Source organism: Lutra lutra, chromosome 1, assembly GCF_902655055.1.
Source record: "Lutra lutra chromosome 1, mLutLut1.2, whole genome shotgun sequence".
In the NCBI taxonomy this organism is placed as follows: domain Eukaryota; kingdom Metazoa; phylum Chordata; class Mammalia; order Carnivora; family Mustelidae; genus Lutra; species Lutra lutra.
In genome coordinates, this window is record NC_062278.1 from 76,948,298 (window position 1) to 76,974,549 (window position 26,252).

General features: G+C 42.7%; 2 long non-coding RNA genes across 4 annotated transcripts; one reads left to right on the top strand and one right to left on the bottom strand.

Moving 5' to 3' along the window:
- Nucleotides 1-2,016: 2,016 nt before the first annotated feature.
- On the bottom strand, nt 2,017-19,456 carry LOC125098694 (uncharacterized). Of its 3 annotated transcripts, XR_007126919.1 has the most exons (6): nt 19,232-19,456; nt 14,052-14,167; nt 11,904-12,134; nt 11,099-11,434; nt 9,560-9,631; nt 2,017-2,062 (listed from the first exon to the last, which is right to left on the bottom strand). It is a non-coding gene; the product is annotated as an uncharacterized LOC125098694 (long non-coding RNA). The 3 variants fall into 3 exon arrangements; XR_007126917.1 differs by lacking the exons at nt 2,017-2,062; nt 9,560-9,631 and having other exon boundaries at nt 9,822-11,249; XR_007126916.1 differs by lacking the exons at nt 2,017-2,062; nt 9,560-9,631 and having other exon boundaries at nt 9,822-11,434.
- Nucleotides 19,244-25,025, top strand: LOC125098700 (uncharacterized). The gene is made up of 3 exons (XR_007126920.1): nt 19,244-19,432; nt 23,705-23,912; nt 24,684-25,025. It is a non-coding gene; the product is annotated as an uncharacterized LOC125098700 (long non-coding RNA).
- Nucleotides 25,026-26,252: the final 1,227 nt, after the last annotated feature.

A 26,252-nucleotide genomic window follows, 5' to 3' on the forward strand; every position in this document is an offset into this window, starting at 1 on the left:
AAATGATTACAAAAATGCTGTGAGTATTGATTTGGGGGTTACAAACAAATTTTAGGGAGTAGGTGAATTAGCAAATGTAGAATCTAATTAAGTAGGATTGACTATATATCATATACAGGAATATTACTTGGCTAGAAAAAAGAATGAAGCTCTCATACTCACTACAACATGATGAAACTTGAAAACATTATGCTAAGTGAAGGAAGCTAGACACAAAAGGCCACATACTGTATGATTTATGATTTCGCTTCTGTGAAATGTCTAGAATAGGCAGAATGAGAGAGGCAGGCAGGAGATTAGTGGTTGCTAAGGGTTGGAAAATGGCAAATGGGAAGTGACACTACTAGAGGTATGGGGTTTCTTTTGGGATGATTAAAATGTTCCAGAATTGGGGTGCCTGGGTGGCTCAGTCACTTAAGTGTCTACCTTTGGTTCAGGTCGTGAGCCCAGTGTATTCGAGCCCTAGATCAGGCGCCGTCCTCAGTGGGGAATAAGCTATAATTTCTCCCTCTCTCTCTCCTTCCAGCTCTCCCGCTCATGCTCTCTCTCTCTGTCAAATACATAAACAAAATCTTAAAAAACAAAAAACAAAAACATACTGAACTTTGTATATGAAGAGGGTGAATTTTGCGGTGTTAAATTATATTTCAACTAAAAAATAAAGTAAGTAAAATTAAAAAAATAAATATAGAAGGCTCAGGAACACTATCAACAAATTTTACTTAATTAATATTTATAAAGCATTTCACACAACAGCAGAATATACTTTCTTGTCAAGTGCACATGGAATATTCACTAATATAAACAACATTCTGGGCCATAAAACAAACCTTAACAAATTAAAAAGTATTGAAATCATACAAAATATGTTCTCTGCCCATAACTGAATTACCCTAAAACCCAGTAACAGAAAAAAATCCTGAAAGTCCCCAAGTATTTAGAAATTAAACAGCATAATAACCCACCAGTCACAAGGTAAATTACAAAATAATTTTAATCAAATGAAAATGAAAACACAGCATATCGTGCTCGCTTTGGTAGCAAATATACTAAAAAAACACAGCATATCAGCTAAAATAGTGCTTAGAGGGAGTTTCATAGAATTAGCCTTAGATTAGGAATGGAGTAATGTCTCTAAGCTTTCACTTTAAGAAACTAGAAAAAGAAGAGTAAATTAAACTGAAAGCAAAGAGAAAGAAGAAAATTTTTATAGGAAGAGCAGAAATCAGTGAAATTTAAAATGGAAAAACAATAGAGAAAATCGTTGAAACAAGCAAACAAACAAACAGAAAACAGTTCCTTGAAAAAAAAAATCAATAATATCTATAAACTTCTAGCAAGAGTGACAAAGGAAAAGAAAAGAATCACAAATATCAATAGTAAAATAGAAGATACCACTACAGACCCTGCAGATACAAAAGGATAATAAGGGAATTCCCTGAACAAATCTACATGTATAACTTTGACAACTTAGATGAAAAGGACCAATTTCTTAAAAAGCACCAACTACCACAACTCATCCAATATGAAATTGAGAATTTGAATGGCCATATGACTATAAAATAAATTGAATTCATGGTTATAAACCATTCAACAAAGAATACTCCAGCCCCAGATGGCTACCCTGGTGAATTCTACCAAACCTTAAAGGAAGAAATAAGGTCAATTCTACACAATGTGTTTGAGAAAATAGAAGAGGAGGGGACACTTCTCAACTCACTCACTCACCAGTATTACTCTGGTACCAAAACTAGACAAAGACATGACAGGAAAACAACAGACCAGTATTCTTACAGACTAATTTTCCTAGACACAAACATCTTCAACAAAATGCTAGCACATGGAATTCACTGATATAAAAAGATAATACAGGGGCACCTGGGTGGCTCAGTGGTTAAGCCTCTGCCTTCAGCTCAGGTCATGATCTCAGGGTCCTGGGATCGAGTCCCGCATCGGGCTCTCTGCTCTGCAGGGAGCCTGCTTCCTCCTCCACTCTCTCTCTCTGCTTGCCTCTCTGCCCACTTGTGATCTCTCTCTGTCAAATAAATTTAAAAAAAAAAATCTAAAAAAAAAAAGATAATACATCATGACTAAGTGAAATTTATTCTAGAAATTCAAGGCTGGTTCAACATTTGAAAAATCAACCAATATAATTTATCATATCAAAAGACTAGAAAAGAAAGAGCACAAGATGATTTCAACAGATGCAGCAAAAGCATCTGACAAAAATCAACTTAGATTCATAATACAAACTCTCAGCAAACTAGAAATAGAAGGGAAAGTCCTTCACTTGGCAAAAGGTATCTTTGCCCTTTTGGGGCACCTGGATGGCTCACTCATTTGAACATCTGACTCTTGGTTTGGTTCAGGTTATGATTTTGGAATCCTGGGATCGAGCCCCATATTGGGCTCCATGCTCAGTGCAGAGTCTACTTGTCTCTTTCCTCCTCCCTCTGCTTCTCTCCTTATTCATGCATGCTTACTCTCAAATAAATAAAATATTTCTTTAAAAGGTATCTTTGCCCATTTGACCTAATTGACATGTCTAGAACATTCCACCTAACAGCAGAATACACATTCTTGTCAAGTGGACATGGAACATTCACTACAACTATACATATTCTCTAGCTACCGTCATACTTAATGGTAAAAGACTGAATGCTTTCCTCCTAACATCAGTAATAAGGCAAGGAAGTCCAATCTCATGACCTCTATTCAATGTGTACTAGGGGTCCTAGCTAGTTGTAGTATGGCAAAAAAAAAAAAAAAAAAGAAAGAAAAAAGAAAAAAGAAATAACATGCATATAGATTGGAAGAAAAAATTAAACTGTATTCATAGATATCAAGATTGCATAAAAAATAGCAAAGAATCTATAAAAAAAGCTACTTGAACTGAAAAGTGATTTAGCAACTTTGCAAGATACAATATCAACACGAAAAAATAGTTACTATTTCCATCTTCTATAAGTAATTAGAAATTGAAATAAAAGCATTTGCATTAGCATCAAAAATCATGAAACACTTAGGTATAAATCTAACAAAATATTGGAAAACATGTATAAAGGAAAGATCAACTGATACAACAATATGGATGCATTTTAAAAGCATTATGCTAAGTGAAAAAAGCTGTACACAAAAGACTATATACAATATGATTCCGTTTATATGAAATTCTAGAAAAGGCAGAACTGTAGTAACAGAAAGCAGATTAGTGCTTGCTGGCTCCTAGAAGGAGATTACCTGAAAAGAAGTACAAGGGAGATTTTTGGAGTCATGGAAATGTTCCATCTTGATTGTGGTGGTGTTTAAATAACTGTATATATTTATCAAAACACATTGAACTGGGGCACCTGGGTGGCTGGATCTGATTTCAGCTCAGGTCAGGATCCCAGCGTCCTGGGATCAAGCCCTGCCTGGGGGCTCCCTCTCCCTCTCTCTTTGCCCCTCCCCCGGCTCATGTTCCTCTCTCTCAAATAAATCTTAAAAAACACACACACACACAAACACATAGAACTGTACACATAAAACTGGTTAAGTATATTATACGTAAAATATACCTCAATAAAGTTGATTTTAAAATAAAAGAGAGAGCACTGTCAGATTGCCATGAAGGGGATGGACTGACGAGGCTAATCAAGACTACAGACCTCAATGTTCATTATTCAGACACAAAAGCTAGGGTTTTTGAAAAAGAAAGTTGACAGAGAAGTAAGGGGAAAGCACAAGAAGGCCAAAAAAGGAAAACACAGAAGTAGAGAAACAGATGAACTTCTCGAACACAGACTTTGTGTGCTAAGATAATTTAAAGACGAGCCACAGATTGGCATGACAGACAAGGCAACCCTGGGCGCACTGGCTCTCGTTCCTTCCTCTGTTCCACTTCGGTCTCCGGTGGATGCTGGGCAAAGCCGCTCAGGCTGATTCCAAGGCAGGCTCGCGTTAGCACCATCATTTCAGTTCACCAGTTACAGTTTTAGGGCCCCCTGAGGGGGAATTTGGTTCTGCCCTACTCTCTGAAGCAGGAATGGCCAGGGGTCAAGGGGCCCTTGTGGCCACTTGCTTACTCTTCTGGTTGGTGAATTCTTTTTTTTTCCACTGAGCACTCCACCTTCAGTTGCCACTTCCTGTCTTTGCACAGTGCCACCTTAGTAGGGTTGTTGCATGCAATACTTGGGATTTATTTATACTGGTTTTTTTTTGAAATTTATTTCTTTTTTTAAAGAGGGTACAGGAGTACCAGGTACCCTTCTGACAGTTTCACAATTTTTTATAAAGATTTTACATATTTAATTGAGAAAGAGAGAGGGAGGGAGGAGAGGCAAAAGGAGAAGCAGACTCCCCACTGAGCAGGGAGCCTGATGTGGGGCTCAATCCAGGAACTCGAGGTTCATGACCCGAGCCAAAGGCAGACATTCGACCGACTGAGCCACTCAGGTGAAATTTAAACTTACCTGGGCATCCCCTATTTTTACTTCTAAATTTGGCAAACCTTACTTACCTTGGGCCACATCCCACAGGATTCTACCTATTGTCCCTTCCTTCCAGCTAATTCCTGAGACTGTTTTCCCTGAATCAGATCATTTGGATTTACAGTTACAATATGTTTACAGATTCAGGAACAAAAACAGGGTCAGGTCCAACAACCTGCAAGAGGAATATTGTCCTCTCAAGACAGGCCAGTCAGAAAAGTGGGGATTTTTTTTCTCTAAATAGCTGTTCCCTCCACACAGGTAATCAAAAACTGCTGCCTTGAATCTCTTTACTACAGGAGAAGTACTTCTCTTTGCATGGTTAGGGAGAAATAAAAATTAAATTCCCACCTTAGAAATGCAGCAGTAAATTAAAGACGTGATCAATCCAATCAAATATTGATTTGCTTTTTTTTTTTTTTTTAAAGATTTTATTTATTTATTTGACAGAGAGAGATCACAAATAGGCAGAGAGGCAGGCGGGGGGAGGCGGGGGGGAAGCAGACTCCCCGCTGAGCAGAGAGCCTGATGCGGGGCTCGATCCCAGGACCCTGAGATCATGACCCGAGCCAAAGACAGCAGCCTAACCCACCGAGCCACCCAGGTACCTGATTTGCTTCTTTTGTGACTCCTTTTACATATAGTTCATAGAGAAAGATCGTACGTGATCTGACTTTTTTCTAAGTGTGTCTGCATCTAGCTTAAAGGCAATTTCATACCAAGAAAACATACTGAATTGTAGCATCTGGTATAAGAACTAGGGAATCTTTATTCTCTGATCAATGCTCTAAAATGTCTTCATGAATAAGACAATATTTTAAACCTCAAACACAATCAACTTCATTATTTGAAATCTGTGATCTTATACTTGCCATGTATTTGAGTACTTCCTAAACTCTTATTAATGATGAAAATAAGGCTGTCAATTAAGCTAAATGACTCGGCTGGGGTTACAGTAAGTCGACTGTTAGAGAGTGCCTGAATCAGGAATTCTTGCTTCTGCAGTTGGTAACAAGAAATCTGTCTATCTGTCTGTCTATCTATCTATCTATCTATCCTTTTCTGGTTCTCCATTTTTCTCAACATCCCATAAACCCTCAACTAGAAACATAAATCCAAAATATTTATGACTTAAATATTTAATAATTGGATATAACTATTTATTCATAGATTAATTTTTTCACAAAAACTATAATCCATGGACCAAAACCACATGGGTGAGTCTTGCCTGTATGTGTAAACAGAATTCTTATGTATTAAATACATATATGTATATATCATGTTGCTACATATAATAGGCTTTTATTATATAATCCTTTTTAAAAAAGATTTATTCATTTATTTTGAGAGAGAGCGCACACATGGGCACATGTGCATTGAAGCAGGGTGAGGGGCAGAGGGAGAGAATCTTTCAAGCAGACTCCCCACCAAGTACAGAGCCCAAAGCGAGGCTTGATCCCATGACCCATGAGATCATAACCTGGACTGAAACCAAGAGTTGGATGCTCAACTGACTGAGCCACCCAACTGCACCCATATACTCCTAAACGGTACTGATGAAGAGACCACATGTCTCGAGTTGTTTCCCTTTGCTCCATTGCATCAATGAGGCATAGAACTTCGTTGTCTTAAGCAATATAGCAGAAAAAAAAGTTTTTTGGTTTTCAAAAGTGCAAGGGCTCTAGGCATAGAAAAAACCTAATGAGAAAGAATGAGTCTTTGCATCAACTCATTTCCCCAAAGACCCACAGGTGAGGGGAGAGGAAGGAGATATGGAGGGAAGGCAAAGGGAGGTTAGCTGAACTCTGGTGTGGCCTTGAGAGGGTTTCCATGCATTGCTCCCTCCTCAAGGCTGAGGCCTTGAGTAGAAGGTGAGGAGAAAGTTTAAAAAAAAAAAAAATGAGGTCATGGGATCTGAGAGTGGTGAGCATATATACTCCCTTGCCCCTCCAACCCATTCAAAAGCTGGGGAGGCGGCCAGAATGTAGGACTCCTAGAATACCTACATATGGGCTGGAATTCGGGTTGATGGCCCTGGGCAGCTTCACAGAGCTACCTGTGCCCTGGGCAGCATGGAGGCCCTGGAATGATCCCTGAGAGAGTTGAACCCTGGGACCTTAAAGCCTCCCCACATAGACAATGGAAGACAAGACAAGAATGAGGATGGATGGATGGATGGATGGATGGATAGCCATCATTGGTTGGATAATGACCCAGATTAGATACCCACTCTCATCCAGGCAGGCACTCAGTTCTTCCCAGCAACTTAAAAGGACAGGAGAAACCCTCCTTGATTTAGATTGTTTCCATATAAGGCACACTAAGTTTGGTTATTAAGAGTCTAAATAAACTTATATATTTTATACCACTAAGTGTGTGATTTGAAATACATGTCTATTATAAATAGATAATAGATAGATGATAGATACAGGATATAATATTTTATATATTTAAATTATGTGCATTCTCTATTTTATATTTATGGTTTGGAAGTTTGCTGGGAAGTAGACAATTAGGAGAGTGGGCTTTTCTTTTCTAGCTATGATAAAGGCTCAAGAGGGTAAGCAGAAAATTATCACATTGGTTCCAATAAGGAAAATTTAAAAAAGTCTGTGTGTGTGTATGTATGTGTATAGTGTAGACAGACAGACAGATATCTTCAGCTACCACTTGTCTGCCTAGAGCAGTTCTTGTAATGATGGGGGAGAAGCCAGAGTGCCCCTAAAGCTTCCACATGAATCTGAACAGTACATCTACTGCGGTCTCCAATCTACTTTGCCAGCCTTAACTATGCACTTAATCTTGTGGCATCTTGTGCTGTCACAGTAGGGTGGGGGAAATTCCTGCTGGAACTCCAGGCTGGACCCCACTTTCTGAAACAAAGAGATGGTGAGTGGGAAGCACTGGCTGAGTTTGGACCAGCAAGCCTTTTTCTCCATTATTGACAAAGCATGAATAAATCAAACACCATTTCTGAAAGCTTTGAAACAAAGCATAGATCTTGGGTTTCCATTTCTAAGAAGAAAATGTAATACATTTACTTATTAAATGTGAGAGGAAAAAAAACATTTCTGGTTTCTCTTAGGAATCACTTGCACAAAAAAAGAGACAGACTCTTGCACAGCAACCCAGCTAGAAATTTTCATTATGAGAGGCAAAAGGGTGACGTGCCTGAAAGCATGAACCCTGGAGCCAGGTGGCGTGGGTTCAAATCCTAGCTCTGCCTTGGTGGCTTCTGCACCTCAGTTTTCCTCTTTGTAAGGTGGGGTTTATCACAGTAGCTTCCTCATGAGATTGCTGTGAAGATTAAAGGAGTAAAGAACCTAGGCAAATAGGCACTATGGTGTTGTTCTTTGTTTTGAAAGGTTAATATGCTGAGCGAGACCACCAGCTTCCTTGTCAGCACTCAGGCAGAATTGGGAATAGCCTGGAAAGCAGTATGAGAGATTCAGATGAAGAATAAGGAAGAATTTGGCAAGTTTTTGTTGTTTTTTAAAATAGTTCATCAAAGAAGTTACAAGGGCTTAAAAAACAGATGCCTTTAAAAGCAGGAGAGTTACTCATTTGACCGGGATAATTTCAGTCTAGGGACCATCTCCTGATGAGCTCTGACCTTCATCTGGATGCTTGGAATTTCATTTAGTTGTCAGTTTCTTCCTCTGCTACTACTACTACTACTACTACTTTCTTCTTCTCCTTCTTCTCTTCTTCCTCGTCTTCTTTTTCTCTTTCTTCCCCTTCTTCTTCTCCTTCTTCTTTTAAGATGATTTATTTATTTGAGATAGAGAGAGAGCTCAAATAAGGGGAGGGGCAGGAGAGGGAGCAGTAGATACCCAGTGGAACATGGAGAGGGGGCACTGGGGGAGATGGGGAGGGGTCTCAATCCCAGGATCCCGAGATCATGATCCGAGCCAAAGTTAGACTCTCAACCTACAACCTGCTGAGCCACCCAAGGGGCCCCTAGTTGTGTTTCCTCTGACCCTAAAACAGCTATGTCACTGGTGATGATGGTGGATGGTTTCTCATTTCCTAAACATGCTTTTGCCCTGGTGGGCAGACCAATTGCAGTTTAACTACTTAGAGAAGAGACTGGTAATAGAACACAGTTGGAATTGGTGTAGTGTTCCAGGAGATGGGGATTAACAAAGAGCATTCTGACTCTTCAGGATGATTTTTCCATGTGAGTTAATGCTATTGAACAGAATAGAAAGTTTTCCTAAACCCAGTTGTGTGACTTGATACATGTTCCTTGGGTGTTTGAAAAAAGTGTGTCACAGGACAGAAAAATTAAATAAAAATTTAAAACTAGGTTCCTGGGACATTTGTGAGCTGCTAGTGTTTTGCTACCAGGCACCAAAAACAATTTGTGGTCAGCTAATCTTTTGGCCACAACTAATTCAAAGGACGCTTTGAGATACAGGTTCCACATCACAGAGCCAGTAAGATTTATAGGTAACTCTTCCCCGAAGATCAATATATTTACAATCAAAACCAGGCAATCTGTAAGAGTTATATTTGACCCCAACATTGTCATCATAACAGTAACATGGTATTCGATCTATATTCTATTCAAATCATAGAGTTGACAGGACCTTAACAACATGGAGGTCATCAGTCCCTTCTCCCATTTTGCAGACAGCAAAACTGAGACTCTAAGAGCTTAAGAGCTTTATCCAAACTGAAACTGTTGGCAGAACTGAGATAGGAGCCCAGAACCTCTGGCTAGCCCTCCCACCTCATCTCACGCCACTCTCCTTCTCCCTCATGACACCGGACACCCGGGAAATGGTTGTGTGCATTCAGTTCTCCTAACAGGGCAGGCTTACCCCCATGTTGGGCCTTGGTATACATGCTCTTTCCTTTCCTTTTCTCCCTATATATTCCTGTGGCTTCCTCTGTCAAGTGTCACTTCATTAAGATCTTTTTAGAGAGGTCTTCCCTAAAAATTCACGAGTCACTATCAAATCACCTTGCATAAGTTCCCTCCCAGCACTCGAATCTCTGAAATTATCTTCTTTATCAATTATTTCTTTTTCCATTCTTGTCTGCCTGCCATTCACAGGTAACCTCCAGGAGAGCTGAGGCCTTACCTGTCCTGTTTCTTGCTGTATTTCCTGCTTCTGGGATGGGTCTGGGAGAGCGGAGATGCTCAATCAACATTGCTGGGAGCAAAAAGAAAGCAAAAAACATTTTTTTTAAAAAGATTTTTATTTATTTATTTGACAGAGAGAGACCACAAGCAGACGGAGAGGCAGACAGAGAGAGAGAGAGAGAGAGGGAAGCAGGCTCCCTGCTGAGCAGAGAGCCCGACGCGGGACTCGATCCCAAGACCCTGAGATCATGACCCGAGCCGAAGGCAGCGGCTTAACCCACTGAGCCACCCAGGCGCCCAGGAAAAAACATTTTAAGAGCCTTTCTGTGTACCTGGATAGTGTGATTACACCACACTGCCACTTTTAATTCATGTAACATAATCGTTAATGCCTGCTATTTATTGAGGATGTGCTATATTTTTAAAAGTTAATATTGGGCCTTTTTCAAGTCTTATCTCATTTGAGCTTCACAACAACCCTAGGTGGTAGGTATAATTACCCTTGTTTTACTGAAGGCTGAAGCTCAGAGAATTTAAGTGGCTCAGGCAAGTTGCAAAGCCCCGTTTCAACCCCCGATTTGAAAGTGATCATATGTTAAGACTTGCAACATGCTTTATTTATTCTATCTGCTCCCAAGGGGTCAATATCAGGGCTATATCAGTAAATATGATGACAGAACAGTTACCGATTGTGAGGGTTCAGAACAGGTTTTAATTCCACATTAATAATGAAATAGTCGGTTGAAAGTACAAAGATGCTTATAATTACATTGATCTTTGAATGTTCAAGTAAGCTTTGGCATCCTCGTTTGTTCAGGTTTTGATTGGTTTGTTGTGTCTCCTCGGGCTCAGGAGAGGGAAGGAGAAAAAGCATAGTCATTGGTGAGGAGAGAGAGCTTTTGCCTGGGGCCTCATAGGCCAGGAGGAGCTGATGCAAAGTTTTGGGTTCAGCCTGGCTATTACCCAGGAGGCCTCCACCTGTAGGAAATGGGGTCAGGGCTTATTCAGGCCATGAAGGAGGACCTCCTGCCCCAGTCCTGTTTTCTGTTCTGACTGCTAATTAGTGAGCCCTCAGTTCCCCACCCTGTCATGTGGAGAGTTGTGGAAATGTTGGCTGACAAACAGGTGGGGAGATGATTGAACATTACTTTGGTCTGGCAGAACTTGTTTGGACTCTTCCCAAGACCGGTATAACTGTCTGCCTTCATTCTTACATCCTGGCCATTACTGAGAAGGGAGGTGTGCAGGGAACGGTCAAACAGTTGTTCGCTTCGGCTCAAGGATGCTTCCAGTCCACCCAGAGGGCACTGGGTGGAGAAGATTCAGGAATGATGTCACTGGTGGAGTCTGCTGCCTTTAATCCTAGCCATGGTCATGGGCCGCAGGTATAGACACTCAGGCCCACGTGTGACCCATGGTGGGCAGGCACCATCCCCCACAGGGATCCCCTCTCCCTCACTGCGTTCGCTCTGCTCTCTCACCCCAACTCCTCAGTCTTTTACAATATGTTGCCACCATTCCCCTCCTGCTGGCCTACCTCCCAGAGGCCAGATGCTAAGAGTCTCCTCCTCAGCCTCAAGTTCTATTGCAAGAGCCTGCATGCAGGGCTGGAGTTTCAGAAAGTGTGGTGTCCACATTTGTTTTTATCCAAATATCCTTTTTTGGAAAAACCCAGGATTGGTGTTCACCTGTAGTAACACAGATATGTAAAAAGGATACCCAAGGACTCAATGCAAAGGAAGGAATATTAAGGTTTAGGTCTCTCTAGAGTCTAGAGCATCTTTTGAGCTAAGTGGAAGGACCGAGGGGAATGATCATGAGCCAGCCTTGAATTCTGTGAACTGGTGGGACACACCTGGAGCAGTGAGTTGCCCTGAAAAAAGACAAAGCTGGATTTTAAAATATGTTCATGGTCAGAGGAAAGAGTGTTACCTGTGCCTCACATGTTAAATGAGAGGGGTGACATATTTTTCTTGAGCAGGTTACCTAGCAAGTTTTAGGATAGGAACAGGGGAGAAGAAAGTAGAATGTGAAGTCGTAATGAAACCTGTGGCTTTTAGAAGGTAAAGCAAAGGAAGAGCCTAGGAAGGAAGCAGGGCTGGAGTTCATCTGAGTGGTACCGTGTAGGATTAGAAGAGAGGGGAGGCTGGCTTAGGAAATGTCTGCTACCTGACTCCAAGGGTGCCACAGTGCCTGGGGAGGCAGCATATGTTTTTAAAGTCAAGGGGTGGGGGACACCGGCTCAGCTAGGAAAGGACTCATATATGGTAAGTGAGATTTTCCAGAGCTCAGAGCTGGGGAGGATAGGCAGATTCCCAGGCAGGTACCCAGAGCCCCTGTACCTGGAATGACAGGTCAGTCACTCAGCTCACAGAAGCCACAGAAGCACAGTGAGCTGTTCCCAGTGTTGGCTGGGTCATCACTGCGGGTCAGAGGAAGACTCAGCTATGGGTGTGTTGTCAGCCAGGTCAGAGCAGTGAAGTCTGGGTGCGGTGGTACCTAGCTGAGGGTGCACCACGCAAGGATAGGCCATGGCCCTCATGGGGCTGGCAGAGGTTCATGAGGCCAGATGCCTGAAAGGAAATTAGAGGGCCCACATGAGCCTCCTGGAGAGCTTGAACAGGAGAGCAGATCTTTCCCATACTTTCAGGACTTAATTCCTGTCCTACGTTGGTTGTATCTAATCTCTCAACGGGCTGCCTAGAGAGAAATGCAAACAGCTGACTTGAAGGTGAAGCCCTTGGTGGAAAGCAGAGATCATGTTTATCATCAGTGTTCCCCTTTGTCAAGGGCTAGAGTCACAACTGAGGCAACTAACTGGAAGGGACCAAAGGAAGGATGGTCTGAAACAGACTGGGACAGTTTATGTTTATGCTAACTTAAGAGTAACAGGCTAGGGGTCCATCACTCACCTGATACTCCCTTTCACTGTTCTGAAGATGGTTGGCTCTGACACTACGTTATAAGGGAATAGCTCTTTAGAAGAGAACTAGACAGATGTTCACATCAAAACTAAATTCCAGTCCAGTGGGGCAGGCAATTGAGGCACCAGTCTGGGATCAGTGACCCACACTAGATCCAAAAAAGACAGAAATGTAGAAGCCAGGGTATCTGTCAGAAGGACCAAGGAAGGGGTTCAATGTTAAAGGTCATGGCAAGATAAAGCCAAGGATTCAAAAGTTTAGTCAGAATAACACTCATGACCAGTCTTCTTGTATTTTAACAAGGAAGTGAACTCAAGGTGGGCATGGAACTGGGTCTACCTATAGTTTAGGTGGGGTTTACTCTATCCCCACAGCAGGGGTTGGTCCTGGTTGACTTAATCCAGTAATTGGTCCCTAGGCACGTAACCCAGTCTGGGACAATAAGAAATAAGATGGCTGCTAAGGCGTCTATGAAAAAAATCTTTTCCTTTCCTATTTAATACAACTTTTTGTCCCTAAGCAATACTGTGAATATATGAAGTCTCTAGTTGCTGTAGCCATGGGGTGGAGGGTATGGGGCCAGGTGGGCTATGGGTATGTCAGTTAGAGCCTGAGGATGGCCCCTATGTTGTAGCAAAACAGAGGTGAGGACTTCAGTGGCATTGTCTGAACCGCTGGATCAAACCTGACCTGAAACATCAATTCTCACTGGATTTCAGATGCATGAGTGAATACACTGATTATTATTTGAGCCAATTAGAATGGGGTTTTCTGTTTTGACTTTTCAACATAGTCTTAACTGATGTATTAACGAAGGGTGAAGGGAGCAAAGCCAATTATGATAGGCTACAAAGTCCTCTCATTTCAGGAATCAAGTCTTTTAGAAAATAAATCCTCCTGGTTTCTCTTGGGATGGTGATTTGGAATATGAGACCAGTCCCCCTTGGTGGGGGCTTCCCTTTGGAAGCAGCGGCCCTTACCCAAAACTGAACACAGCAGTGGGAGGCCAGTAATGATGTTCAGACGGTGAATAGTGAGAATGTCATCACTTTGTGCTTGATTTGCTTTTTGGGTTTTCCTAAAATGGCGGGAGGTAAGTCAGATTACTCGTGCTCTGCTAAACATTTTGCTGAATTCATCTGTGAGGTTGGAGAAACCAAATCGGCCCTTTCAGATTGTTCTCTGACTTCCGAGAAAGCAAGACAGCCCCAAATACCACAAGCTGGCTGAGTGTGGGTGGTGCCGGGAGAAGGCGCAGAAGTGTTCCTGGTTGAAGCCCTCCCCGCCGCCCCAAGTGATCCTTCCAGTGAGAAAGTGTTCCTGAGACCAGATCCCACCCCGCAGCCTCAGCCTCCCAGGGCCACAGGGACCAGATCCCCGTCCTGAGGCCCTATTCCGAAGCATTCTTTGGTTGGGGCTCAAGAGGCACCCTCTGCCCCCCACCCCACTGTTCCAATAAGCCACCTGCAAAGGAAAGTTGCAGGGATAGGTAGTTCCCTTCAATGGCCTGACGTCAGAGAGCCAGGAAAGCCCCTCAGTCCCGCCATTGCTCTCCCACTAACTTACATTCTCGCCAGTGTCCAGACGCCGAGTGACATGCGGCGCACGCGCCGTGAAGGATACCAGTCACCACTCTGAAGGAAGTAACTCAGCTGACCCAGTCCGAGAACGAGTCTGGGCTTCTACAGAGGAGAGAGAGCGGGAACGCGCTGATTCAAAGGGCTGCGGAAGGATCCGGAAGTGGCTGCCCCAAGCTGGGTCCCTCGATCTCTTCATACACGTCGCCCTAATTTAGTGTTCTTCCGAGAGTGTGGGAGGGGGAAGCTAGTCCTGCAAGAAACAGGTCTCTGCATTTCATTGCTCTCCTACTTCCTAAGAGAATTCTGAAAAATCTAGCACCTAGGGTGCTTGGGTGGCTCAGTGGGTTAAGCCTCGGACTTTGGCTCAGTTCATGGCCTCAGGGTCATGGGATCTAGCCCCGCATTGGGCTCTCTGCTCAGTAGGGAGCCTGCTTCACCTTTTGTCTGCCTGCCTCTCTGCCTGCTGGTGATCTCTCTGTCAAATAAATAATTAAAGTCCTTAAAAAAAAAATCTAGCACCCATTTATACGTTTTTACGTTAACATCTATGATGTTCATCCTTGATTTAAAGGCTTTTTAAAAATGAATAGTAGAAAATATAAAACATTTGATGACGTGAATTCAGGTGAGGATCAATCGCCATGGGCATAAATATTTTATAATATTGATGAGGGAGCAGAAGGCAAGTTGAGGGCAAAGTACAGGCTGACATTCCGCCATGCCCTCCAACCCCCAACTCCTGGGTGGGGTGTGTGTGACTGTCCTCAGGCACTCCCGGCTTCCCTAAAGCGGAGGAAGGAAAAACAAATGGTTAACTAATACAGATCACAGTCCTGCAAGACATGAGTCCACCAGTTTACCAAGGTCTTGGTGATTTACAAGGAAAAAGCATTCTCATCAATAACCTAACTTTTAGAGACCCATAACTAAATTTTCTGGAGCCTTAACATCACCCTCCCTTCTATGAGTGGTGTGGGAAAACAGAGGCATAAAGAAATGTAAACAAAGTTAAGTTTCTTTATGACCTGCAGCCTATTGACAAGGACTTGTGATAGGAAGAGCATAACCCTCTTTCAGAAAGCTCCCAGCTGTTGTAATATTAATACCTTACTAGAAGAAAAACAACCATAACTTGGTAATGGCCAGGCTTCCAGGATCCTGTAAATCTTCTTTAGCATATGAAAGTCCTTTTGGACACCTCCCTTTTTCCTTCCCTTCCCCAGCTCCCAAGTATATAATCAGCCACCCTTCACGACCCCAGAGCAGCAGCTCTTTCTGCCCATGGGTCCTGTCCCTGTGCTTTAATAAAATCCTCTTTTTGCCCCAAAGATGTCTCAAGAATTCTTTCTTGGCTGTGGGCTCCAGACCTCACCAGCATTCCAAAATTACATCAATTAAGACTTGCTGAAGCAAATTTTAACCACTTATTAAATAAAGAGAATCAAATCTGGAAAAAAAAAAAGAAGAAAGAAAGAAAAATGTTTACCCATGAGTTTTCTTTCATATATCTCAAAACATTTGGTGGTCTCAGAAAACATTCCAGTTACAGGCTAAAGAATCTCCATCACAAATCGGTATCATTTCAGTTATTCTGAATTCGGAGCAAGCCCCAAACATTGCATTCAGACACAGCTGCAGGTGCGACAAAGCTCTGGGTAAGATAGCACCCTAAGTGTTTCATGATTTAACACTCAAGGAGCAGGCAATCCGAGTGCTTGGAGCTCCGTTCAGACCCTCATGGTAAGATCTGGGGGTAGTGAGAGCCCAGCCTTTCTCTTATGAAGGGGAAAAACCCACAGAATTGGGAAGGAAGTCTTGTTCTCAGGTGGATCAGCTTGATAAAAGAAATTGATTCCTTTGAAATGATCTGTATCCCTTGGAAAGTCTTCATGTGCCCCTCAGGTACCTGCATCCTGGCATCAAGGACAGGTCATGACAACAGGGTTCTGGGGAAATGCAGCCAGATTTCCTTACTGTAATCTCGGGGCCCTTTGCAGAGGCCTCTATTATATTGTTAATCTCCCGAACGACAGAACTGTTTTCTTTGTTCTAAGAATGGTAGGCAGGGGTCACATCGTAAAAGCCTAGGGAGGGCATGCTAAGGATGTCAGATTGGATACTGCAGGGAACTGCTAAGAAGGCGAGTGGCTTGCCTCAACATACATTTAAACATACATTGGGCAACAGGATGAGTGTGAGGAAGGCAGGAGGGTTTTAGAATAGTCCACGAGAGAGATGAGAGACTATGACTGGGGCAGGGGTGGGGAGTTGGGGATGGAAAGGAGAGGCATCAGGGATAACTCATATTGCTATTTAAATTGTAGTCTGAAAGTCAGCGAAGTGGATTTGTGAGGAAAATGCTAAGAGCAAACAAGGCTTTTCTTGGGAGAAGTAGAAAAAGATTACGGCTCATGCTGAAATGCAGGATTAAGTTAAGCAGCAAAGGCTCAGAAAGAGGAGGATGGAGACTATAGTTTGCAGGCTTTAGTCCCCACTCACTATTTGCTATGGACACCTGAGTTTTGCTCAATATTATGAAAGGTGCTGGGACGCCTGGGTGGCTCAGTTGGTTAAGCAGCTGCCTTCGGCTCAGGTCATGATCCCAGCGTCCTGGGATCGAGTCCCACATCGGGCTCCTTGCTCATCAGGGAGCCTGCTTCTCCCTCTGCCTCTGCCTGCCATTCTGTCTGCCTGTGCTCGCTCTCTCTCCCTCTCTCTCTGACAAATAAATAAATAAAATCTTAAAAAAAAAATATTATGAAAGGTGCAGACAAATGAAGCTTCCAGCCTCCTCTCTATTTCCAAGCATATCAGCACCCTGAGCCCTTCCTGTATAGAAATTCTACACATTCAGGGACGCCTGGGTGGCTCAGTTGGTTAAGCGGCTGCCTTCGGCTCAGGTCATGATCCCAGCGTCCTGGGATTGAGTCCCACATCGGGCTCCTTGCTGGGCAGGGAACCTGCTTCTCCCTCTGCCTCTGCCTGCCTCTCTGTCTGCCTGTGCTCGCTTGTTCTCACTCCCTCTGTCCCTGACAAATAAATAAATAAAATCTTTAAAAAGAAAAAAAAAGAAATTCTACACATTCAGTGCAATCCCTATCAAAATATCATCAACATTTTTCACAGAGCGGGAACAAATAATCCCAAAATTTTTATGGAACCAGGAAAGACCCTGAATAGCCAGAAGAGAGTTGAAAAAGAAAACTATAGCTGGTGGCATCACAATGCTGGGCTTCAGATTCTATTACAAACCTGTAGTCATCAAGACAGCATGGTACTGGTACAAAAACAGACACATAGATCAATGGAAAGAATAGAGAACCCAGAAATGGACCCTCAACTCTATGGTCTACTAAACTTTGACAAAGCGGGAAAGAATGTCCAATGGAAAAAAGACAGTCTCTTCAACAAATGGTGTTGGGAAAATTGGACAACCACATGTAGGAGAATGAAACTGGACCATTTTCTTATATCATACACAAAAATAAACTCAAAATGGATGAAATATCTAAATGTGAGACAGGAATCCATCAAAATCCTATAGGAGAACTGAGGCAGCATCCTCTTTGACCTCCGCCACGGCAACTTCTGCTAGGCACATCTCCAAAGGCAAGGGAAACAAAAGCAAAAATAAACTGTTGGGACTTCATCAAGATAAAAAACAAACAAACAAACTTTTGCACAGCAAAGGAAATAGTCAACAAAACTAAAAGGCAACCTAGAGAATGGGAGAAGATAGTGGTAAATGTCTTAGCAGATAAAGGGCTAGTGTCCAAGATCTGTAAAGAACTTATCAATCTCAACATCCAAAGAACAAATAATCCAATCAAGAAATGGGCAGAGGACAAGAACGACATTTCCGCAAAGAAGACATCCAGTTGACCAACAGATACACGTGACAAAGTGCTCAACATCAGGGAAATACAAATCAAAACCACAATGAGATAATATCTTACAATAGTCAGAATGGCTAAAGTTAACAAGTCAGGAAATAACAAATGTTGGCGAGGAAGCAGAGAAAGGGGACCCCTTTTATATGACTGGTAGGAATACTAGCTAGTACAGCCACTCTGGAAAACAGTATGGAGTTTCCTCAAAAAATTAAAAATAGAGCTACCCTTCACCCCAGCAATTGCATTACTGGGTATTTATCCACAGGATACAAATGTAGTGATCCAAAGGGGCACCTGCACCCCAATGTTTATAGTAGCAATGTCCACAATAGCCAAACTATGGAAGGAGCCCAGATGTTCATTGACAGATGAATGGATAAAGAAGATAAAGAAGACATACACACACACACTGGAATATTACTCAGCCATCAAAAAATGAAATCTTATCATTTGCAATAATGTGGATGGAACAGAGGGTGTTATGCTAAGTGAAATAAGTCATTAGAGAAAGACAATTATCATATGTCTTCACTAATATGTGGAATTTAAGAAACAAAACAGAAGATCATAGGGGAAGCGAGGAAAAACAAGACAAAAAATCAGAGAGGGAGACAAAGCATAAAAGACTCTTATTCATAGGAAATAAACCGAGGATTGCTAGAGGGGAGGTGGTTGGGGACGGGGTAACTGGGTGATGGGCATTAAGGAGGGAATTTGATGTGATGAGCACTGGGTATTATGTGCAACTGATGAATCACTGAACTCTGCCTCTGAAACCAATAATGCACTAAATGTTAATTAATTGAACTTAAGTAAACTAAAAAAAAAAAAAAAGAAATTCAAGAGCCACCCTTACCACTAAGCATTTATAAAATACATGGGTTTTGTAGCAAGCGCAGTAGTCTTCAAAACAAAGATCAGTGACTCTGGCTTCTTGCTTAAATATAAATGAAATCATCCTGCTTTGTAATCATTATCACAAACATGGACTAACATTTAGATGCCTCCCCTCTTGACCAAAAGAACAAACAAGTATCCTTCACAACAAAGTATTAACTACAAAAGAGCAACGCTATAGAGAAGCCCTCCTAGGTTAGCTGTGGCTGTTTCCAAAATAGCAGCTGAGGCAACCATCTTAAATATGGAGAGCCCTGTGGAAGGCAAACGTCCATTCTGCCCTCTCAAAGCCTTCCAGGACTTAGAGACTGCATCACAGATCAGTGCCACCCACAATCAAGGGGCCAAGAACTTTGGGTAATTGTTGAAACTTTACCGATTATCTCCAGGGCGTATCAGATGCTGGCAGAGAGCAGCAGGTGCTACTCTAGGCTTTCTTCGAACCCTCTCTCCTTTCGCTCAGGCCAGTTCATTAGCTGCCAACAGGATGCAGCCTCCTCTCCCCGCTGTGGCCACCTGACACCGCTTTGGGCTTTGTTCCTGCACCACTGGAACTCTGTGGCAAAATCAGATCCAAGTGAGCCTTATCACGGGTACTGCAGGGCAGCCTGTTCTCAGGTTTTAGATGCTCCGCGGCATTTGGCTTTTCTTTCTGCAGTTGCCATCCTGGCTATCTCCCTGACCTGCCCTCTTGGGCTGTAACTTCTAACCTATCCATTGAAAGCTTACCACAAACTAGACTCTCTGTGGGGGCTCTAAAGTGCGCGGGGCCATGGGCCCCATCCTTGGGGACAAGATAGGTCTGCTGGGGAGAGAGGAATGTACCCATAGAACACTCTCTGAACAGCATGTAATTTCACATTTTCTAGTCTCCTAGAGAGGACTTCTCCACGTGTCTGTTGGATATCAGTGCCGAATCAGGGGTACAATGTGAGAAAATAAAATATTTCTTCTTGGGGGTCATAAAGAGTCATCTGTCACATTTATGTGGAAAGTGTAGGCAAAGGTGGGTAATATGTACCTGGCTGGGTGTTTAGGGAATAGAAAATGCTCATACACAGGGACGATATATCTTCCACTAAGGTCATTAGACTTGTTTTTATGCCATATAAATGTTAGCTCTGTGTGTATGGGGTCTTTTTGTTTGTTTTTGTTTTTAAGGATTTAAAGACTTTTTAATTTTTTTTTTTTATTATTTAAAGCTAGTCCCTAGGATCATAATAGGCATCTCTAGGAATCTAGGTAAATGCAGGTAAGGGATGGAACAAATGTCTTATTTCAGTGTAAACCTGAACAATCCGGTCCCAACGAATCCTATCCCTTTTTAGTTTCTCATCCCCTCCCCGCAAGGTAACACGGGAATGATACCAACAGAGAAGAGGACCAGAACTCTCAAGGGAGCTTCTGGCTCTTTTGTTTTTCTTCATTCACTGATGTCTCTACCTTGAAGAAACTGTATTTAAGACCCTGGTGAGACTTGGCTACAAAGCATTCCATTCAGACTTTTATTCTGGAAGGGAGAAAAAAAACAGTTCCAAAGAGTTGATCTTCCTTTTTCGCTTCTGAGCTCTGTCTGTCGTAAGAACATTCTGCTAATTAGTCAGACAGCCGGTGAGTTGGGGCTGCTTGGTTTTTAAGGGAATAGGCACCAAGTGGAAGTATCTCTGACAGTTGGGATTTCTGCTTTCAGTTTGCTAACACTGAGCTCCTTTCTGTTGTGATCAAAAAAGTCCAGCCCTTCTGTGGTTCCAAGCAGCACTGAATATTTGAACACAGGCCTGTGTGTGGGATGGAAGAGGAAACTCGCTAGGAGATCAGGTCTGGGGTAAACAGCACGACTGAGTAGTGGGAGAATGGACTGTATCCCTATAGACACCACAAAGCAGATCAGAATTTCTTGGCTCATTTACTCCAGGCCTTTGGCCTGGGTTGGTTCATTGTCCTTGGCAGTCTTTAACTTTTTCTTCTGTTCTGTGTCTTGTTTTATACCAAGAAGTGTAACATAGATGTTAAAATCAAACAGACATGAGTTCCAGTCCTGAGTCTCCCTGCTTACATTGGACAAGATTCCTAAGCTTTTTTTTTTTAAAGATTTTATTTATTTATTTGACAGAGAGAAATCACAAGTAGGCAGAGAGGCAGGCAGAGAGGAGGAAGCAGGCTCCCCGCTGAGCAGAAAGCCCAACGTGGGGCTCGAACCCAGGACCCGGGATCATGACCCGAGCCGAAGGCAGCGGCTCAACCCACTGAGCCACCCAGGCGCCCCAAGATTCCTAAGCTTTTAAGTCTCAGTTTTTTCATCTGTAAAATGGGGATAATAATAGAATTTCAGGTTACTGTGAGGGTCGACCATAGTAAAGTACAATAAGTATGCAGCCCATTGCTTAATCCATAATAGATGCTCAGGAGTTGATTTCCTCTCTTGTCCTGACTTTTCCACTTACTAGCTGTGAGACTTTTAGCAAGTCATCAAAATGTGCCTGGCCTCGGTTTTCCTTATCTTTAAATTGGGTAGGAGGAGGACACGATGATAATGCCTGCTCACTGGGATGTCCTGAGCTGTGTCTGGACAGATGTGTTTGCAGCTATGGGTGATGGCCACTGCTGTGAGACCTGCCTGGGGGCTCAGTGGTCGACTTCACAGCCATTGCCTTTGTGGGAAGGAAGGGTGTCAGGCTTGTGTCTGAGACGTCAGGGGGTATGTCTTCTCAGACATGAGATGAAGGAGGTGGAGGTGGGAAAACCTTGTGGGCATACTCCTTGCAGGTGGACATCCTGAATGCAAATAGTGATTTTCTTCTTCCTTTGGAAAATATGATGGCTAATTATTATGTGTCAACTTAACGGGGCTATATAGGGTGCCCAGACATCCGGCCAAACATTATTCTAGGTGCGTCTGTGAGGGTGTTTCTAGATGAGATTAACATTTGAATCGGTAGACTGAGTAAAGCAGATTGCCTTACCCAATGTGGTCACGAGCCCGTCAAATATGTCAAAGGCCCAAAAAGCTGCAACAGGATAACCATCCCAGGAGTAAGTAGAAACCACTCCTGCCTGATTGCCTTCACACGGGACTTTGGTCTTTTCCTGCTTTTGGACTTGAACTGAAACATTGGCTATTCCTCTGTCTTGATCCTACACAGTTTCGGACTGAAACTACCCCCATCAGCTCTCCTGAGTCTCCAGCTTGCCGATATTGGGACTTGTCAGTTTCCGTAACTGCATGAACCAATTCCTTATAATAAATCTCTTGTAGGTGTATTCTATTTCTTTGACTAATACAGATCTCTCATTTGTCACTCTTTCCTCTCTCACTGCTTCTGTCTTAATCCAGACTCTCCTCATCCCAGAAATGAACAGCAGCTGAATGAATCTTTTTGCTTTCAGCCCCCAGATTGGTCTTTCTAAAATTCCAATTACTTTTTGTCTTTTGTCTACTCAAAAACCCAAAGGCCCCATCACTGAGCAAGGATCCCTCAGTCTGATATTCAAGACCTTCTACTCTGGCCCACTTTATTGCACTTCCTACCCTTCCCCCCACCACAAACTGTCCACTTATCTGCTGGGATCTCAGCACTATTTTCCAAGGAAGTGCATGGTAGCATTTTTTTGCTGGTTTGTTTCTCCTTTCAAGATCACATTGGATTTCAATGAAAGAAATGATATTCAGGGGAAATGTTCTTTAAAACTTCTTCTCTGATGATCATCGGATAATCTTCTTGAAATCTAGTTTTAAAAGTGTAAATAATTTAGGTTTTTTTTCTAGATAGAAAAGAATAGAGAATAAAAGGATAAAAATTTTTTTTTATATATAGTATTAAAAATATCTTGTGAATGTCTCTCATATCAATAAATATAGATTTCAATAATAATTTTTATGACCATTTAGGGGTAGAATAAAATGTATTTAATCAATCCTGTCCTGATAAATACTTAGCTTATTTCAATGTTTCAGTTTTGCAAACAACCCAATCATGTATCTCTAATTATTATTATTTTTTAAATGTGCCCGTTTTATTAGCCTCCCAGACCACAGGTGAATGGTGAGCTATTGTTATTCAAATGGTTGATATTATTTTTACATAAATCAAGGTAACGCCCAACAACATCTTAAGTCTTTAAATCAACCTGCCTTTTCCTATTCTAATTATTTTCTTGAAAGAAATTCTCAATGTGTGACATTATAATTTGTGTAGTTGGGTCTGGAAAATTATATTGCTTTTTTTAATTAAAAAAAAGATTTTATTTACTTATTTGAGAGAGAGAGAGAATGAGTGGAGGGAGGGGCAGAGGGAGAGGGAGAAGCAGGCTCCCCAGTAAGAAGGGATCCTATAGTGGGGCTCCATCCCAGGACCCTGGGATCAGGACCTGAGCCGAAGGCAGACGCTTAACCAACTGAGCCACCCAGGTACCCCTGGATTGATTTTTAGAGACAAAATTTGCAGGTGTTCACTCTAAACAGAAGAAAATAGATAAGAAAAAGAGGATAAAATATTCCACAATTCCATCCCCCCAGCGATCGATCAACTCTCCCGAGGTCTGGGCAGTACTGCGTCCTGGAGTTGACAGAATACTTCCTGCAGGGTTCTGATCATTTCCTTTTGTTTTCCTATTTAACCAAGTGGTCAAAAGTTTATCTGGATACACATAGTGTAAAGCCCGTTGATGTCTTCACATTCTACACATTATTACTATTTTTCTTAGAGCTTATAATTAGATATTTCAGCAAAATCAAGGTTAATTCTAACATGATACATTACAAATGTCAAGACTGAAAATCATGTCTCCGATCTGTGTCTTAACATCCACATATATTAAAAAAAAATTTTTTTTTTTTTTTTTTTTTTAGCTTCAGGCTCCTGACCTGGAAAATGATACGATACCACAACGCTGTGTCACCTTCCTCCAGACACAGAGTTCATCATGCTGGGATCATGTGTTAGGAAGTTCCCATCCACCCACATCATCGCTTTTTGAGGAAACAGGACTTCTGTCTGGATTATTCCATCTTCATATTGTCCTCTTTCATTGCCTTGCCATTACCTAGGACACATCTGGTGAGCACCTTGAGTTTGGGGAGGCCCCTCACTCTTTTTAGATTTCCCTCTGCATAGTGCAGTGTCGGCTTATAAGAGCTGCTTATGTAATCAAGTTTGGATCCAATTATCTATTAGAATAACAACAGTAGGACAGTGAGAGAAACAGAGACACGTGATTTCAGGGGCCTTGGGCAGTTGTGCCTTCTTAGGGCCCTCTTCCACTTAAAAAAAAAACAAAGATTTAAAATCATATTGTATAATTGCATTGGAAGAAAGGCAAATAGAATCCAGACTGGATTTATTATTACATATTCATTATTTTTGTTCTAAAGATTTTATTTATTTGGCAGACAGAGATCACAAGTAGGCAGAGAGGCAGGCAGAGAGAGGAGGAAGCAGACTCCCTGATGAGCAGAGAGCCCGATGTGGGGTTCCATCCCAGGACCCCAGGATCATGACCCGAGCCAAAGGCAGAGGCTTTAACCCACTGAGACACCCAGGCACCCCTACATATTATTTTATTCCTTTTTCTTCTTGCCTTAAAAGAAATAAAACATGTCCATAGGCAATGAGTCTAATGGAGAGAGTGCCCATCTGTGTGTTGAAAGCTAAGGACAAAGAAATGCACTTCTAGAGGGAAATTATTCTGGGATTAGCCAGGACTTTTGACTTCTGCAATGTTCTTTGGTAGCTTGCTGTCATGCCCACAGTGGTTTATGTGTACTAGTCTCATGGAAGCAACACACCAGCCCTCTGTGTTAATTACAATTATTATTTCTCATTTTACAGAAGTAACCAAGGCATACGGGGCTGAAATTAAAGCTCAAGTCATATGGTTAGTAAATGGTGAGACTGGGATACCATTTATTGCACACTACTGCTTGGCCAGCTGCTGTGTGCCAGGCACTGTCCAGGCCCTGGGAAATAGCAGTGTGCACACCCTGGAAAGTTTCATCCTCTGTCTGATTCCATAAGCAGCTCTGTCTTGTGGATGGAAGGCAATGATGTCTCATTCCAAAGGGAGGGGAGGCTGGTCCCTGAAGGCAGATGGGTGAAGCCAGAGGCTTCCTGTGGGATGTGGAGTGAGCCTAGAGAACAGATGGAAGGACGGGGGAATGGCGCAGCGGAGGGAGCTCAGTGTGGGCCGCTCAGGAGGGGAGACCCTGTTTCTGAAGCAGCAAGTTCAGTCTGGCTCAGGCAGGAGACAAGAAGTCAGGGCCCAGACGCTCCAGGGCTGAGGGCCCAGGAGTTTTATTTATCCTGAGGTTGGGAGCATTCAGTAAAGGGTTGTCAGCAGAGATAATGAGAACGATTGCAGAGCCAGTGTAACAACCGAGGTAAGAAATGACGAAGATGATGGAGACGGAGAGAAGCGGACAGGTTGGAGAGAGGGTGAGGCGGTAGAATGTGCCTGGTTCGGAGTCCAGGTGGATGTTGGGGGGAAGGAGGCGGGTCAGGTATCATGCCCAGACTTCTGGAATGCACAGTGATCACTCTTCCCTCCATGTCTTTGCAAAGGACGCTTATTGCTTCTGACTGGACACTTTCCCCCTTTTCACCCAAATAAACCTGCTTGCCATTCCGCACTCAGCTCTGGAGTCACCTCTCTCTGGGGGAACTTCCACAGCTGTCGGGATCCAGCAGGAAAGAGGTGGCATTATTACTGAGTAACAGGGGAGAATTAGTAATGGGATTAGTTATAAAGATGTGAGCAGGTTTAAGGAAACCAAAATGTGGTTTTAGATTAAAAAAAAAAAAAAAAAAGCTAGCAGTATTGTTACCATCCCAGAGATTAGAAAGGACAAGGGGAGAGAAGGTTACAAGATGCCAGAGGAAAGAGATATACCCTCAGCCATCTGGCATCCTTCCTAAGGGATACAGCCATTCTGCAATGATCCTAGAGGAGGAATCTTGGAGAATTAGTACCCCAGCCTTACCCTCTTCCCTCCCGCTTACCTTTTGCTAGGGCTCCACACTGACCAGATCCAACCACAACAGCAGGTACTGGAGTCCATGACTCATTGCCTACCAGCCAGCCCCATCGGGCAAAGCAGGCTTGAGAGAGGACCTGAGAGGCAATGGAAGAGACCCATGACACGTTCCCAGCCCCCAGCTGGAAAGGTATCTGCCCTGTCCTATCCATCTGTGTATCTTCCACACCTAGCATGGAGCCTGGCACCTAGGGAGGGCTCCGTAAATGTTGAATACGCAAAGATCTCACTTAGTAAAGGTCTCAACTGCAAATCACACAGAGAAAATAAATTTCTTAATCTATTATCAGCTGGTGTCTTGGAGTGGTTTGTGGCAAGAAAGAACAAGTTTCAGCATGAGAAGCTGGAAGTTAATGTCCCCTGAGGA